We start from the raw sequence: 16,362 nt of genomic DNA on the forward strand, positions 1-16,362 counted from the left end.
TACATTTTTTAAATGTAGTGTAGTGATCGTTCGCGAACGATCCGTTCATTGCGTGCGTCACTAAATGCATGCGGTGTATATAGCCCATCAACAGATACTCGCGGTGACGCGGTCTACGGCCCATAAATAGATATTTCTCCATCCTAGGGCCTATCAACAAAACATTGTGTGTCCATAACCATCAATTGCTCATCAGTTTACTTTGAATAATGTATGCTAACAGTTTTACTTTGTTGTTGTTTGTTTAGGAATGTGTCAAGCTCTCCTTCTCCAGCACCGCAGAGGGGCACGCAGGTGTCCTTCAGTTCTCAGTGCCATCGAGAATCATACTGAGTAAGTGCATAGACGTAATATTTTACAGATGAAATGTAGCCTGATTGTGTTTACAGCGTCATAATATAAAAGCAGCCTACCAATTCTTGTGTGAAATGACAAAAAAACGTTGTCTTTTTTTATCCATGGCCATTAGTGATCGATAATGATAATACAATTTCTTTGATTGTGTTATCAGCATGCTCACGTGTTTTTTTTTTTTTTTTTGTGTGTTTTTTTTTACAGATGTGACAATGAACATGTCCAAGCACCTGTCCCGAAGAGAGCCAAGGCAAACAAGCAGGCAAGCAACAGGCAGTCCACTCTGGCATGGAAAACAGAGACTGATGTTGACATGGTTCCACAGACTGTGCGCTTCCGTCCTGCACGGGAAACTGGACCACAACTGAGCCCTGTTGACTCACATTCACCCATGAGTCTATTCAAACAATTTTTTTCAGAAAGTGCTGTCTCAACTCTGTGCCACAACACCAATGCCCAGGCTGCCAAGGCAACTGCAAAGGGCAGCAAATATAAATGGACAGATGTCAGCATCAGTGAGATGTACCGCTACATTGGGTTGCTATTTTACATGGCCATGGTGAAGGTCAGCTCCATCAGCGACTACTGGCGGCAAAGCAGTGTTTTCTCCGTACCCTTTCCAGCTACAGTTATGTCCCGGGACAGATACCGCATCATTTCATGGAATGTGCACATGAGTCACCCAGATGCAGATATGGATAATGACAGAAAGAGGGGCACACCTGAACATGACCGTCTTTGCAGGGTCAAACCTCTCATGGACACTATCCGTCAGGCTTGTAAATCCATCTATCATCCTAAAAGAAACTTAGCTGTGGATGAAAGAATGGTGGCAGGCAAAGCACACACAGGTATGACGCAGTACATGAAAGCCAAGCCAACCAGATGGGGTTTCAAGTTGTTTGTTCTTGCAGACTCATCGAATGGATACACTGTGGACTTTTCTGTGTACACAGGAAAGAACAACTTTCCCACAGGCCATGGACTGTCATATGATGCTGTAACATCTCTTTTAGACCACACATTTTTAAGTTCTGGGTACCATGTGTACATGGACAATTTTTATACAAGTCCAAAGCTCCTCAAAGACTTGTTTGCAATGAAGTTTGGTGCATGTGGGACTTACAGGGACAACAGGAAGGACTGCCCTCGGAATGCAGCTAATTCACTCTCTAAAAAATCTGCCAGGGGATCCATCAGGTGGATTCGCGATGGTCCTCTTGTATTTGTGAAGTGGATGGACACACGAGAGGTATCTGTCTGTTCTACCATCCATCCTGCTTATACAGGAAACACTGCGCAGAGGAGGGTGAAAACGCAAGATACATGGAGGACAAAGACATTTCCATGTCCTGCACCTGTGACTGAACACAACAAACACATGGGGGGCGTTGACCTGTCTGATCAGCTGATACAGTATTACACAACACAGCACAAAACCATGAAGTGGTACAGAAAGATTTTTCTACACTTCTTGGACATTGCTTCCACCAACTCTTTCATTGTGCACAAAGAGCTACATGGTAACTTGTCCCATAAAGAGTTTATGGAGCAACTTATCACAGAGCTCTGTGGTGTGTCACAGAAAACGGCACCAAAACGGACCAATATTGACCATGTACCGGTTCCAGGAGCTGAGCTGACTTCAGATGACAGGGATGTTGCCACAGTTGGTCGCCGCTCATGTGTGCATTGCAAAGCAGTGCGTGGTAAAAAGCAATTAACACCATGGAAATGCCAGGCATGCAATGTTCACTTATGTCTTCAACTGAACAGGAACTGTTTTCAAGAGTGGCATAAAGATGTGTGACTGTGTTCAGATGTGTGTGCTCTGCTGACCACCTTCCACTAACCATCAGAGTTCAGAAATCATTCTGATATGTTTTTTTGTTGTTTTTTTTGCTCACATTTGATTCGCTTAGAGCCCGCATCAACGGGGCATAAGCATTTACTGTGAGATACCTGCCTTTACTTTTGTTTATTTATCGCTCACAATTGCTTTGTTTATAGCCGACTGATTATTTTTTTATTTACTGTAGAATATACAGCCACATCAAATAAGCTTTTGTTTAGCAATTTCTGCTCATATGTTCTATATATATATATATATATATATATATAAAATACAATTTTTGTCAAAAATAACGTCATCAACTAAGATGTTAGCTGTTCCAATGTTGGCTATATTCAAACTAATGAATACATAGATAAAATGTAGGCCTATAATCATTTTTTTTACAAAGAAAGAGTACACTTGAACTATTGTTGAAATTGTAATTATTGTTGTAATTGTAACCTTTTTAATAAAATAGCAAAACATATTTACAAGATAGATGTAAGCAAAATCTTAAATGGTCAATAAAAGTCTTCTTCTAAATATATCTTTTGTCCTTGCATTGTGGCTCAGTCAGTGTCACACCTGAGTGAATGGCTCATCATTATGCAGAGTGGGTGGGACATTGTATTCTAAGGTGTAAACCACTCCTCCTTCACGCCCCCCTCGCATATTGGCTTTCCAAGCAAAACCTGTTTTACATCAATTTAAATCAATGTACTGTTTTCTGTGAACGATAAAGCAAGACTATTTTCACATAATTTTGAAGCCAGAACCCGAAGCGATAACATCTATTTGTCAAAAGTCTTATTGACGCATATTTAGTATGAGTTTTGTGATTTTGTTTCAGCAACTTTCATTTTAATTTTTTTCAATAACCACGCATAAACATTATTCTCTTAAAAATACAAACATCTACATACTTGTTGCTCACATATTATGCTAGCCCTGTTTGTGCTATATAGAGTGAATTTACACCTTTGCCATTAACATGTTTATAAATAACTGAAAAAAGCACTAATGTCAGGGCATGTCAGAACATCCCAAGGGCCCCAAAAACACCTTAGACCTCAGAGGGTTAATCAACATTTATTCACAAGATCTTATCTTATCATGGTTTATGTATTTCTTTTAATGTTATTATTTCGGTCTTATTGCCAGGTAAGCTGGATTGCTTTGCTGTTTATTGATATTTTTTTAATTATATTTTATCAGTAGGAAATCGCGATGAAGAAGTCTCGTTCCGAACACATTGTGATATTTGGCATCAGTTCACGTGTGTCAGATGTTGGTAAGTAGTAAATACGCTGTCCTAATAATGTGTGATATAATGTCTTTTCTGTTTGTCGATATTAATCAGATTAGCTCACGTTCAGTCACTGCATTATATTTGTCATCTCCACGGAGGCTTTGCGTTTCATTGCTTTCTAATTCAAAACAGGGTGATTAAACACTGTCTGTCACGTGACGTGCTATAGGCCAAGACCTTCAATCAGTTAATCATATGCATATCAGATTTAAAGTAGTACAATTAGTTCCAAAGTTGTATTTGTAGTAGAAGCACATTAAAAACAACACTTACCATGCTTTTGCCACAGTAACATTGGTTTTACTGTGATAGGTGTAGTAAAAAGACAGTAACCACAAAACTTACCATGCTTTAAACCACAGTAACCTTAGTTTTACTGTGATTGGTGTAGTAAAGGACAGTAATCACAAAACCTCAGTATTGGTAGTTTTAAAGTGATATTTGTTGTAAATGCATATTTACCACAACACTTGCCATGCTTTTAATGCTTTATAATGTAACATCCGATATTTGTCAGGTAAATCAGTACTTCGTTATCTCTTTTTTCAGCTGAAAAGACCAAAAGGACCTTTCGGACTCAGTCAGCCCCTTATTGTTTGAGGACAAGTAAACGGAAGAGACGGACAGCTGCAAAGGCAAATATTCGCAATGGTATGTATGTGTTGGTTTTAACCTTAAACCTTTTCTCACAAAATCCATAGCCCAATCAGTACGAACATAGTCTGAAAGTCTTAATAATTCACAAGATTTAACAAGTTGTCAAATTCGTACGATACTCGTACACATTTGTATACTCGTACATAATCCTGCAGCTTTTACTCCTAGTCCTAGTGCTGTCATTGGCCACTGCCTCAATTCCTGTACATATTTATCGCGATATTTGTAAATCAGTTGCGCCCCTTCTTGGAAAGTAGTCGGATGTCCCACACACTGTCAGAAAGTTGATATTAATTGCAAATTGGTCCCTGTCTGTTTATGTTCCAGTGATACATGATGTCTCTCCACACCTCATAACCTACCTCTGTTTGCAAGAGTGGAAAAGCTAATCTGACTTGTCACATGACATCAGATACTCGATGATTTTGTCATAATCAGATCAGTTACATTGCTGATAACTGTCCTGTTTGCATGTAAAGCATGTTATTTTTAAACAAGTTCATATGATTATTGCTTGCTATTAAAGACATACTTTTATTCATAGAAATGCCCACATATCAGTGAACTTATTACATAAAAATGCTTTTAACATTTAATTATGCAACACTCTTTACAGAAGAAAATATCCCACAGTTATGGATAAACTCACAACATCAACATCAATTCCAGTGCTGTGCACACTGGGCAACAAGTGTCCTCCAACGTATTCGATCCGTGGCCAAGTTCTCCACATCTTCCCATGGGACACTGACATTCTTCAGGTCTTCGTGAAACATCTGTCTCCGTGTCTTCTGTCTCCTGTCTCCTCCTGGTGGTGTCCACTTCATCACTGTGTTTGGGTGTTGTTGTTTGGGCATGCGTAGGATGTGTCCAGCGAGGTGCACCCTTTGCTCTGTCTCAGTTTCTGAAAGTCTTCATGTGGAGTCCCACTCCTCCTCAGGATCTCTTTGATATATGCAGAACCAATATTAAAAATAGTGATTTATCTTTTTCCATATTGTTAAAGCATGTTGTTTTCTCTTTTCAGCTTCATAAACTGTACTTGATGTCTGCCTAATGCCTTTATCAAAAAAGGGTCAGTGCTCATGAGGTGTTTTGCTAAAGGACATATTCATTGCATAGTTACAATAAAAGTGACCAATAATCACAAGAATATATAATGAAAGTTGAGAATGTAAAATGTTGTGCTTACGTTTTTGCCTATTTGTTCTTTAAAGCGAAGAAACAAATGTATTTTCACATAACAAAGTTGAATCTCATCTCTTGGTTTGTAATATATAACTTCATCATAGCAATTTAACGTTATTGTATGTGTCACTATAATAGATTGCCCCTGTATCTGGATATTTTTAATTAACTGATTGTTATACTGTTGTGCAATAGTTTTGGCGCTACATTTGTCTTTAAACAGTTTGGCATTAAATATTGGAATATGCTTTCAAAATTGTGTGCATTCATTGTGCTTTTGTTACATTTATTTGAATAGAATTGATATACCTTTAATATATTTACATAAACTGTAAATGTTAGAAGCACTTTAGTACATGTAATTATCTTTAATTAAAATACTGCAAAACTACCCTGCTTTAGGCCATTGCTTAGAAAAAAGTTTCTCTTTCAAATGTATTTATGCATCAGTCTAATCAAATAAGCTAATTTGTGTCATTGATAATGTGATCTCGTTTTTTGATTGGTAACCACACAAAGAAATCTTTTGTTTTTAAATATGAGTTTTATAATTTAATTAGAAGGAATACATGTTTAACAGCCTAAATATAAAATATTTAAGGTATCTATCCCTGCAGCCGGAACCAGAAGAGATCTGTCATCATTTGCCATAAATGGGCATGTAAGTGTGACGCATCCGTTCAGCTGGGTTGTTATTGGCTGTGACTTTATCGCAGAACTCACTGTGATTGGACAATCGTTTAACCCATATAGAATGGCGCTTCATGTTACAAAGTATTTTTTGGTGTTATTATTACGTTAGTTATACATTAAGCTAACTATAAAGTGTCTCTATGTTGGGAGAAATTACTCCTTTACCGAGATCCTAACCCTAACCCTAAGCATGTCTGCACATTTCAATGAACCACAGCACCATGTTTCCTGTTCCACTGATAGAATGGCAGAGATATGTGGGTAATGTAGTTTAAAACGTTTAGTAATGAAACAATAAATGTTAAATAATATCTTTAATGGACAACTGGATATCTAAATTTGTTCATTGTGCAAACCTTTATGACATATATGAGGGACAGGCTGAAATTTGATATTTTACTGTGAGCACTTTTAAAAAACCTTTATGCCAGCTTTCCATATATGTCTGAAAACTGTGGCCAACATTATTTATTATACATAGCATAAGCAGTCGTCCTGCCGACTTTCTCTTTGATACACTAACCAGACTTTGAGTTACAGCCATTTGAAATGTGCATTTGTTTGCTCTTCTGGGGGCCGTTGCTGGGCCCCTGGGGGTGGAAGGGCAGTATAATCTACACAGATATACACACACTATTACTATTACACAAGGGTAATGCACCATTCAGTAAAACAACAAAAAAACAGTGCCAGAATTTCCTTTTCACTCCCTCTGATTGCTGCTTATATTCCTGACATCAGTAATGTCTATGCTTTCATTTGAAATGCAGTAGTAGATGTACTAGAATGATCAGCATGGATCATCTTCAATTATGCTTGAAGTGTTTATAGCAAGATAGCCACTGCAGCCTCTTGCTATTCAGTTTCCCTTTATTTCACTGAAAACTGACATACATGCAAGTATGTGCAACTTATGTTGCATTGTTGTCCCAAATATCATTAACCAGATCAAATTTTTTATGTCCTGAGTAAAAAAATCAGGGTAATTAATGATATGTAGTTGTTTTTAAATTATGAACTAAACTAAAGGAATAAGAAATTAAAATTTCTCAAATAAAAAAATTCTATTTACTGTACCAAACACCACTTTCAAGACACAATATTCATCATACTTTATTAAACAACACTTTATTGGAGGACTTTATTAAACAACACTTTATTATTTATCAATAAAGTTGATAAAGTAGCATAAAGACAAATGAGATTCAAGATCAATAAAAATGTGTCTTCAAAAATACATTAACATCATATTAATCCATTCACAGCTGCTGAAGCCACAAAATGAGTGCCAGAGAATCATATTCAGTCACCTACAGAAAACAGATTTGATATTGTGTTGGAAAATAATGATTCATTATCACAGCTAAACTGGTTTCTTGCTCTTCCCTGTACGTCTCTATTGTGTTCATGTTCTTCTTCCTCGTCTAAACAGTTTGTTCAGTTGTAACCTACAGTACATGAACAGAAGATGTGATCACTGATGTGGTGTAGCTTTTTCTCAACCAGAGGAAGAAGTCTCAACATCCCATTGTCAGGGGTTCTCCAGTCCTGGTCTGAAAGTAAAACAGAAAACACAAACCATTAAAAATAAGTTGTTTGATGGACAGTCAGGTCAGCTTATGTTCTGAGTTATTTAAAGCAGTGATGGTTTACTCTGGCCCTCAGCGTCCACTGTCCTGCAGATTTAGCTCCGACCTCAAACCCTCCTGCCTATTGTCTAGAAGTAAACCTGAAGACTTTGGTTAAAATTTTCAGTGCTCAATTAGGGTTGGAGGTTAACTCTCAACCTCAAAAAGTAGAATGCAAAAGGGCCAGAGTTGCCTGTTCCTTATATAAATTTACAAAGCAGCAGTCAGTACATTATATAATATACACATTGCATTGAAGTATTTTATATATATATATATATATATATATTGTAGCGGATGAGCAGATCATTCATTCATTCATTGGTTCAGAATTAATGAATCATGGCTCGTTGAATCTAAACACAAATGCACATTCCCTCTTGCTGTCACACTCTGAACTCCCAAATACAAATCACACGGCGGCTCCAGTCAGGCCGGCGCTTGTGGCAACTTTTATGGCTCCCCCGATACTTTATAGCACCCTAGATACACTACAGAACAATGTTCTGCATTCCAAACCCCCTTCCTCTCTGCACCAAAGAGATAACGAAACTTTCTATGTGACACCACACACACATTTGAATACTTTTATTTGGATCTGAGAGACATTACAAAGAAAGTAAGATCCAAATACTCTGGGAAGAGTCTTTGACATGGTGACAGATCTACAATTCATAGCTCACATACTTACAAGTCCTTGAGTCTATAATGCTCAACACATTAAGGATAAACAAAACATCTCCGTCTCCATATGTACATGCTCCCTATGGTGGCCGAAACAGAGCAGAATTTTGCAAGCTTTTTTGCCTCCTTTTTTTGCATCCCCCCTGACTGCATCCCCTGATCACACTCTTATGGACATGGCCCAAACTCACAAACACCAGAATTATTAATTTACAGTTATATCCAAGTTGGTGAATGAGATCTACCAGTGGTTGATATTTCAAAAGTTTGGAATAGTAACAGGTCTCCATATACAGGTCAAAACTGCAGCCCACCTCAAAGATACACACAGATTTCATCATCTCATTTACAATTACAATATCAGGAGTATTTGGAATGTTTTTAAAATAGTCACTGTCAGATGTGTTATGATGAAACCAGTTCAATTGTGCAGTGCTATGCTTGTAAATCTTATTCTCATGTCCACAGGTTACCTTTGGCATGTCCTTTGCAACCAGATCAACCAGACGGTCATGTCTGGCCACATACAGTCCTTTATAACTGTGGCAACCGTTCAATATGTGAGCAATCCTTTTTGTGCTTAAGATGTCTCCAAGTGCCATACTGGAAGTACTGACAATTTTAATGTGTGTTAATCAAACTTTAATTGTGTGTAATTCTGCATATGAATGTAACTTTATGTTTCTTCTACTTTTACCTGCCTTTCTTGGTATCTGTTTGACCGTCTTGTTTTGACTGAACCAGTCATACATAGGATATTACAGTAAAATGTATTATTCTATGCGTACCATCTTGCTGGAGTATAACTGATGAATTTTTATCACTATCATAAACCATACAAGTGAGTTCTTCTGACAAGACAAAGAAACTTCTTCCCGCTCTGAAACCTCTGAAGGTGATTGGTCCCGTACGCGAAGCAGGCGTGAACCGATCCTCTCCATAAGAGACTGACACAGAGGCCTCCTCACTCTCTTTCCCCTTTTGACGAACCCACTTCAGTGAGAAGATCCATGGCTCCCGTTTAGGGAGCGTTCTCCGTTTCTCTTTTCTTTTTCTTTAAGTCTTTTCTTTATTTTCGTCTTCGGAACTCTCCCTACGTTCAGCGAAGCGAACATAGCCGGCAACTTCAACTCAAAGAAATCCTCGCGACCGCGCTCCTCTTCCTTCAGGACACACGCACGAGCGCTTCGTCTGAGAGAATTTCTCTCATCTCCGTTTTCTTTTCTTTTCTTTACTAAGTTTTTATTTTCATATCCGCCTCTCCCTCCACAATGGAGATGAACTCTGAATCACTTATTTGGTAACTCCACGTTCGGTGAACCTTTAAAACTTCGCGCGAGTCTGCTCGCACCAGAAGACACGAAAGAACGCACTGCTTCAAAGACCCACGCGTCTTCTTGCCTCAGCAACACAAAAGACTATATGCAAGTATAAGCCCTCGAGCTTTTAATGTGTTTAAGATTGCCTGCACCACTAAGGTGATCTGATTTCTTGTTGTCTCTCTCAGGGTTGCCTGGTCTGTGAGTTTTGCCATGCTTCGATCATCTCGGTGGTCTCTCTCTCTCTTTCATCCTGACCGTTAGTTTCACTTTCTCTCATTCTTTCCTTCATCTGTTATCCGTTTGTCTTATATTGTTTTACTGTTTGTTTTGTTATGCGCATATTTACTCTGTGTAAATCATAGTTATGTATTCATTAGTTCAACTATTAAATTCCATATATTCCTGATTGTCTCTGTTTTAAATGCTCATTTAACCAATAGTCCATGAGATGTTTCGATCTTAAGCTACATGCTTTATCTTGTTACGATTTCAGTAACCTACATTTTATAAGGACAGGAGAGTTGTTTCAATGGCCATAAACTATTTCTCCTGAAATTATAAGAAGTGATAACTTTATCGAGAAGTTGATAAGTTAATCTTACGGCCATTTTGCTGGACAAACAACTGTTTGATAATTATGTTAATTTCCATTTAGGGTTATCTCACATAAATCGATCTGAAATAAAGACTATTGATATATGAATGAGGAATTATAATTCGTTTTAATTGATTATTCATATACAATCGATCTATTTTCAACTTTGATAATTTAATGTAACTGTAATATGCAATATATTAATCATATTCATGATTAATTAATAAAATTCCATGTAGATCATTTGAGCTAATTTTAATGTACTACCCAGTGCGGTTACAATATATATATATATATATATATATATATATATATATATACACACACACACACTCACCTAAAGGATTATTAGGAACACCATACTAATACTGTGTTTGACCCCCTTTCGCCTTCAGAACTGCCTTAATTCTACGTGGCATTGATTCAACAAGGTGCTGAAAGCATTCTTTAGAAATGTTGGCCCATATTGATAGGATAGCATCTTGCAGTTGATGGAGATGTGTGGGATGCACATCCAGGGCACGAAGCTCCTGTTCCACCACATCCCAAAGATGCTCTATTGGGTTGAGATCTGGTGACTGTGGGGGCCATTTTAATACAGTGAACTCATTGTCATGTTCAAGAAACCAATTTGAAATGATTCGAGCTTTGTGACATGGTGCATTATCCTGCTGGAAGTAGCCATCAGAGGATGGGTACATGGTGGTCATAAAGGGATGGACATGGTCAGAAACAATGCTTAGGTAGGCCATGGCATTTAAACGATGCCCAACTGGCACTAAGGGGCCTAAAGTGTGCCAAGAAAACATCCCCCACACCATTACACCACCACCACCAGCCTGCACAGTGGTAACAAGGCATGATGGATCCATGTTCTCATTCTGTTTACGCCAAATTCTGACTCTACCATCTGAATGTCTCAACAGAAATCGAGACTCATCAGACCAGGCAACATTTTTCCAGTCTTCAACTGTCCAATTTTGGTGAGCTCGTACAAATTGTAGCCTCTTTTTCCTATTTGTAGTGGAGATGAGTGGTACCCGGTAGAGCTTTAATTCTCTGCCCGAGCCCGAGCCCGGACTCATATTTCCCGCCACTGTCCTCGGGCCGGGTCGGGTCGGGCCCTTGATAAAGCAAGTCACGTGTCATGCGCAGCGTCTCGTCCACTCGCACTCGCAGTCTCGCACGCGTGACGCATCACACCTGCTGTGGTGCTGTAGGCTATTCTTTTGCTATTCTAAGTTGCTATTCTAAGTGCGACATGGATCTTGAAGAAGCAAAGAAAAAAATTAAAACAGGAGAATTAACTTTGAGCAAGTTTGGAGGACAAGGTATGGACACATTTTAAACTAGTCGTGGGGAGTGACAACATAATGTCTTGGCTTTGTCTCGTGCATTAAATGCGCATGCCTATGACAGCAAAAAAAAAAAAAAAAAAAAAAAAAAAACGGGGACTTCGACGATGAACAGACAAGCAGTCTTGCCATGACAGAAATTATTATAGTAGTCAGCCTCAAGCCTCAATATCCGCTTTTGTTACTTTTCCGATCCATTCAACTATTTCTGAATAAACAAACAACGCAGTTTGCTTGCTTCTTCCTTGTCGCATTAGGTCTATTCATTAAGATAATTGCACGCACAATTATGAACTTGATAAATGTTACAGATATGTTTTACTATGCACAAACAAATGCCTTTCAACTTACATGTGCAAAATTCAGAATTAAATGAATGTGCTGCAATTTGTACAAAAAGAGAGTCTGTAGTAGCCTACGTGTTTTAGCCATTAAATAAGCAGTGCACATAGTTTCAAGTTTGTTAAGTTTTGTTTTGAAGAAAGCTTTTCTTTAAAGTGAATTTCGTTTAGTATAAATTGTATCTTAATTTTAATACATTTTTCATCAACCAATTGCCTGGAGTTAATACATGAAAAGCAATATAGCAGACATTATAATCATGACATGAAGTCGCCGGCGCGCCGCAGTCACACTATTTGAAACTCGTAACACACGCTGTCACCAAATTTACAAATGCACATCTTGCTTGTTGCTCACACATATTATGTTGAAATAACAATATGTTGAAGTAACATTATTAATAATAATAAATCTTTAAGAATATTTGATTGAATGCTGAATGTTGTGCTTGTTCAATTTAATAAAATTAAAACTTTAATTGTGATAATTAAAATTATTGAATATTGAATATTGAGTGGCCAATTTTTGCTCATTTATTAATAGTATATATATAACTGCGCAGCTCCCCCTGTAGCCTAAATGATCTAGCACAGCAGCACCTGCGTTAAAAAAATTCTGGCGCCGCCCCTGGTTATAACGGGCCACATATTAAAAATGGTCGGGTTTAAATCGGGCTCGGGCTCATAATTACAGTAAACGTGTCGGGTCGGGCCGGGCTCGGACACAACGTGCTCGGGCTCGGGTTGGGTCGGGCTTGATTTTTTGGGCCCGATTTAAGCTCTAGTACCCGGTGGGGTCTTCTGCTGTTGTAGCCCATCCGCCTCAAGGTTGTGCGTGTTGTGGCTTCACAAATGCTTTGCTGCATACCTCGGTTGTAACGAGTGGTTATTTCAGTCAAAGTTGCTCTTCTATCAGCTTGAATCAGTCGGCCCATTCTCCTCTGACCTCTAGCATCAACAAGGCATTTTCGCCCACAGGACTGCCGCATACTGGATGTTTTTCCCTTTTAACACCATTCTTTGTAAACCCTAGAAATGGTTGTGCGTGAAAATCCCAGTAACTGAGCAGATTGTGAAATAATCCCTCCATGGATATGCCTCCCCAGACCATCTTTGACCCACCACCAAACCGGTCATGCTGAATGATGTTACAGGCAGCATAACATTCTCCACGGCTTCTCCAGACCTTTTCCTGTCTGTCACGTGCTCAGGGTGAACCTGCTCTCATTTGTGAAAACCACAGGGCACCAGTGGCGGACCTGCCAATTCTGGTGTTCAATGGGAAATGCCAATCGAGCTCCCTGGTGCTGGGCAGTGAGCACGGGGCCCACTAGAGGACGTTGGGCCCTCAGGCCACCCTCATGAAGTCTGTTTCTGATTGTTTGGTCAGAGACATTCACACCAGTGGCCTGCTGGAGGTCATTTTGTAGGGCTCTGGCAGTGCTCATCAGGATACCGGTCCTGCTGATGGGTTAAGGACCTTCTACGGCCCTGTCCAGCTCTCCTAGAGTAGCTGTCTGTCTTCCTGGAATCTCCTCCATGCTCTTGAGACTGTGCTGGGAGACACAGCAAACCTTCTGGCAATGGCACGTATTGATGAGCCATCCTGAAGGAGCTGGACTGCCTGCGCAACCTCTGTAGGGTCCAGGTATCGCCTCATGCTACCAGTAGTGACACTGACCCTAGCCAAATGCAAAACTGGTGAAAAACAGTCCGAAAAGATGAGTAGGGAAAAAAATTTCAGTGGCCTCCACCTGTAAAACCTTTCCTGTTTTGGGGGTTGTCTCACTGTTGCCCATCTAGTGGACCTGCTGTTAATGTCATTAACACTAAAGCAGCTGAAACTGATTACCAACCCCCTCTGTTACTTAACTGACCAGATCAATATCCCAGGAGTTTAACTGACTTGATGATATTCTCTGATTAAAAAGTGTTCCCTTTATTTTTTTGAGCAGTGTATATATACACACACACACACACACACACACACACAATACAGGTCAAACGTTTGGAAACATTACTATGTTTAATGTTTTTGAAAGAAGTTTCTTCTGCTCATCAAGCCTGCATTTATTTGATCAAAAATACAGAAAAAAAAAGTAATATTGTGATATATTATTACAATTTAAAATAATTGGTTTTCAATTTATTATACTTTAAATTATCATTTATTTCTGTGATGCAAAGCTGAATTTTCAGGATCATTACTCCAGTCTATCACATGATCCTTTAGAAATCATTCTAATATGATGATTCATTATCAAAGTTGGAAACAGTTCTGCTGCTTACTATTTAAAAAAATATAAATATATTAAAAAAAAATAAAAAAAATAACAACAATATACACTACTGGTCAGTAATTTGGGGTCAGTAATTTTTCTTTCTTTCTTTTTTTTAAATAAATCAATACTTTTATTCAGCAAGGATGTGTTAAATTGATAAAAAGTGATAGTAAAGAACATTTATATTATTAGAAATATTTTTTTTTTTTTTTTAATAAATGCAGTTCTTTTTAACCTTTTATTCATCAAATATATTAGGCAGCAGAACTGTGTCCAACACTCATAATAAATCAGAATATTACAATGATTTCTAAAGGATCATGTGATAGACTGGATGTCACATGTGACACTGAAGACTGGAGTAATGATCCTGAAAATTCAGCTTTGCATCACAGGAATACATTATTTTTTAAAGTATATTCAAATAGAAAACTATTATTTTAAGTTGTAATAATATTTCAAAATATTACTGTTTTTTTTTCTGTATTTTTGATCAAATAAACGCAGGCTTGATAAGCATTAGAGACTTCTTTCAAAAATATAAAAAAAAATGTAATGTTTCCAAACTTTTGACCTGTACTGTATATATCTGTATATATATATAATATTGCAGCACATAATATAAGCTAAGTACTGAAACACAGTTTTACCCATAATCAACAGCAACCTATTTTAAAAGATCTTTAAGAAAGGCATGGTCTCTTTTGAGCCTTTGCTAGTGATGCTTGATAATTTCAAGAAAAAATACTCTTCTGTCACTTGTTTCAAGAGCTTCACTTGGTCAAAAACCAAGTGATAACCTGAACAATGTAAAATTGTCAACATCAAATTATGTACTACATATTACAGCATTGTTTCAATACAAGACATACCAATGGACTCGCACGCTTTTCTGTCTTCTTTGGGCACCAGATGTTCCTTCCTCACCCGAAACAAAGGACTTATTCGATTAGCTTGCGTTGATATAAGGACTGGTCTTCCTTCTCTGCTGTAAAACAAGAAAGTCTCGACTTACTCTATGTGCAATTACTATTGTTCCTGAAACATAAATTAAGACAGTTATAAATAAGTTAATTTACCATACGATTCAGGACAGAGCAGATGAGTAAATACCGATTGAAATATTCTAGAAACTTTACCTGGGAAGGGCTGATCACGGCAAGATTCGCTGTGACTCACTAGTAGCTCTTGTGAGGGTTGGCTCTTAAAAGAGCTGTTGAGTTTGATATTGTAGAGCTTTAAACAAAAAAAAACGACTAAGTAATCCTGCAAAACAGAAAGGAAGGTAATTTTAATACATTACTTGCAGTTTATATATAACTGTAGGATATTTTCTTCTGTAAAGAGTGTTGCATAATTAAATGTTAAAAGCATTTTTATGTAATAAGTTCACTGATATGTGGGCATTTCTATGAATAAAAGTATGTATTTAATAGCAAGCAATAATCATATGAACTTGTTTAAAAATAACATGCTTTACATGCAAACAGGACAGTTATCAGCAGTGTAACTGATCTGATTATGACAAAATCATCGAGTATCTGATGTCATGTGACAAGTCAGATTAGCTTTTCCACTCTTGCAAACAGAGGTAGGTTATGAGGTGTGGAGAGACATCATGTATCACTGGAACATAAACAGACGGGGACCAATTTATAATTCATTTTTCTAATAAATACAGTGCAATTAATATCAACTTTCTGACAGTGTGTGGGACATCCGACTACTTTCCAAGAAGGGGCGCAACTGATTTACAAATATCGCGATAAATATGTACAGGAATTGAGGCAGTGGCCAATGACAGCACTAGGACTAGGAGTAAAAGCTGCAGGATTATGTACGAGTATACAAATGTGTACGAGTATCATACGAATTTGACAACTTGTTGGCTATGGGATTTGTGAGAAAAGGTTTAAGAAACAACAAATGCTTGATAAAATGTTTGATTTAGGGTTAAAACCAACACATACCATTGCGAATTTTGCCTTTGCAGCTTTCCGTCTCTTCCGTTTACTTGTCCTCAAACAATAATGGGCTGACTGAGTCCGAAAGGTCCTTTTGGTCTTTTCAGCTGAAAAAAGAGAAAAGAAAATATCATTATGTATAATATATAGGATTAT

General features: G+C 37.9%; 1 protein-coding gene and 1 long non-coding RNA gene across 2 annotated transcripts in view; both read right to left on the reverse strand.

Moving 5' to 3' along the window:
- Nucleotides 1-16,362, reverse strand: part of LOC309480263 (uncharacterized protein) — a 179,101-nt gene that overhangs the window by 97,594 nt on the left and 65,145 nt on the right. The window lies entirely within an intron of this gene.
- Nucleotides 7,162-15,509, reverse strand: LOC309480502. The gene is made up of 3 exons (XR_014199665.1): nt 15,382-15,509; nt 15,115-15,230; nt 7,162-7,588 (listed from the first exon to the last, which is right to left on the reverse strand). It is a non-coding gene; the product is annotated as an uncharacterized lncRNA (long non-coding RNA).

This window comes from Leuciscus leuciscus (assembly GCF_965113295.1).
Source record: "Leuciscus leuciscus genome assembly, chromosome: 1".
NCBI lineage: Eukaryota > Metazoa > Chordata > Actinopteri > Cypriniformes > Leuciscidae > Leuciscus > Leuciscus leuciscus.